We start from the raw sequence: 1,727 nt of genomic DNA, 5'->3' as shown, positions 1-1,727 counted from the left end.
GGCCATGTCCAGGTGTGGTTTTGGATGTCTCCAAGTGACCCCAAATGTCCCCAGGTGAGCTCTGGATGTCCCCAGGTGTCCCCAGGAGCATTTATGGTGTCCCCAGGTGTGTCCCAGGTACCCCCAGGTGAGTTTTGGGCGTGTCCCGATGTCCCCAGGTGAGGTCAGGGTGTCCCCAGGTGTGTTTTGGGTGTCCCCAGGTGACCCCCAATGTCCCCAGGTGTGCCCTGGCCACCCCCAGGTCAGTTTTGAGTGTCCCCAGATGTGTCCGGGTGTGTTTTCAGTGTCCCCAGGTGTGGTTTGGGTGTGTCCCAGATGTCCCCAGGTGTGTCCAGGTGAGCTCAGGTACCCCCAGGAGTGTCCGGGAGGGTTTTCAGTGTCCCCAGGTGAGTTCCTGATGTCCCCAGGTCAGTTCTGGATGTCCCCCCGTGAATTTTTGGTGTCCCCAGGTGTGCCCAGGTGACCCACGGTGTCTCCAGGTGAGTTTTGGGTGTCCCCAGATGTGCCCCGGATGTCCCCAGGTGTGTCCAGATGTCCTCAGGTGAGTTTTGGATGTGTCCGGGTGTGTTTTCAGTGTCCCCAGGTGAGCTCAGGTGCCCCCAGGTGAGTTTTTGGCATCCCAGGTGTGTCCCAGGATGTCCCCAGGCCATGTCCAGGTGTCCTCAGCCGAGTTTTTGGTGTCCCCAGGTGAGTTTTTGGTGTCCCAGGTGTGGTTTTGGCTGTCCCCAGGTGTCCCCAGCTCAGTTCAGGCCATGTCCAGGTGAATTTGGGGTGTCCCCAGGTGTGTCCCAGGCCACCCCCAGGTGAATTTTGGTGTCCCCAGGTGTGTCCCAGGCCACCCCCAGGTGAATTTTGGTGTCCCCAGGTGAGTTTTCAGTGTCCCCAGATGTGCTCAGATGTCCCCAGGTGAGCTCAGGATGTCCCCAGATGTCCCCAGGTGTGTCCCAGGTACCCCCAGGTGAGTTTCGGGCGTGTCCCGATGTCCCCAGGTGAGGTCAGGGTGTCCCCAGGTGAGTTTTTGGTGTCCCCAGGTATTTTTCGTGTCCCCAGGTGTGTCCAGGTGATTTTTGGGTGTCCCCAGGAGGGTTTTGGGTGTCCCAAGGTGAGTTTTTGGTGTCCCAGCTGTCCCCACGGTGTCCCCAGGCCACTCCCAGGGCAGTTTTTGGTGTCCCCAGGTGAGCTCACGGTGTCCCCAATGTCCCCAGGTGAGTTCCAGGTGAGCTCAGGTGTCCCCAGGTGAGTTTTCAGTGTCCCCAGGTGTGTTTTTGGTGTCCCCAAATGTCCCCAGGCCATGTCCAGGTGTCCTCAGGTGAATTTTCAGTGTCCCCAGGTGAGTTCCAGGTGTCCCCAGGTGAGTTTTTCATGTCCCAGGTGTGGTTTTGGGTGTCCCCAGCTCAGTTCAGGCCATGTCCAAGTCAGTTTTTGGTGTCCCCAAATGTCCCCAGGCCATGTCCAGGTGTCCCCAAGTGTGTCCAGGTGTCCCCAGGTGAGTTCCAGGTGTCCCCAGGTGAGTTTTTCATGTCCAGGTGAATTTTTGGTGTCCCCAGGTGTGTCCAGGTGAGTTTTTGGAGTGTCCAGGTCACCCCAGGTGTGTTTTCAGTGTCCCCAGGTGCGTTTCGGGTGTGTCCCAGGTGAGTTTTTGGTGTCCCCAGGTGACCCCCAATGTCCCCAGGTGTGCCCTGGCCACCCCCAGGTCAGTTTTGAGTGTCCCCAGGATGTCCCCAGGT

The sequence above is a fragment of the Malurus melanocephalus genome, unplaced genomic scaffold (assembly GCF_030028575.1).
Source record: "Malurus melanocephalus ecotype Western Australia unplaced genomic scaffold, MMel_1.1 scaffold_2087, whole genome shotgun sequence".
Taxonomy (NCBI): Eukaryota; Metazoa; Chordata; class Aves; order Passeriformes; family Maluridae; genus Malurus; species Malurus melanocephalus.
This window is presented reverse-complemented; position numbering follows the sequence as displayed.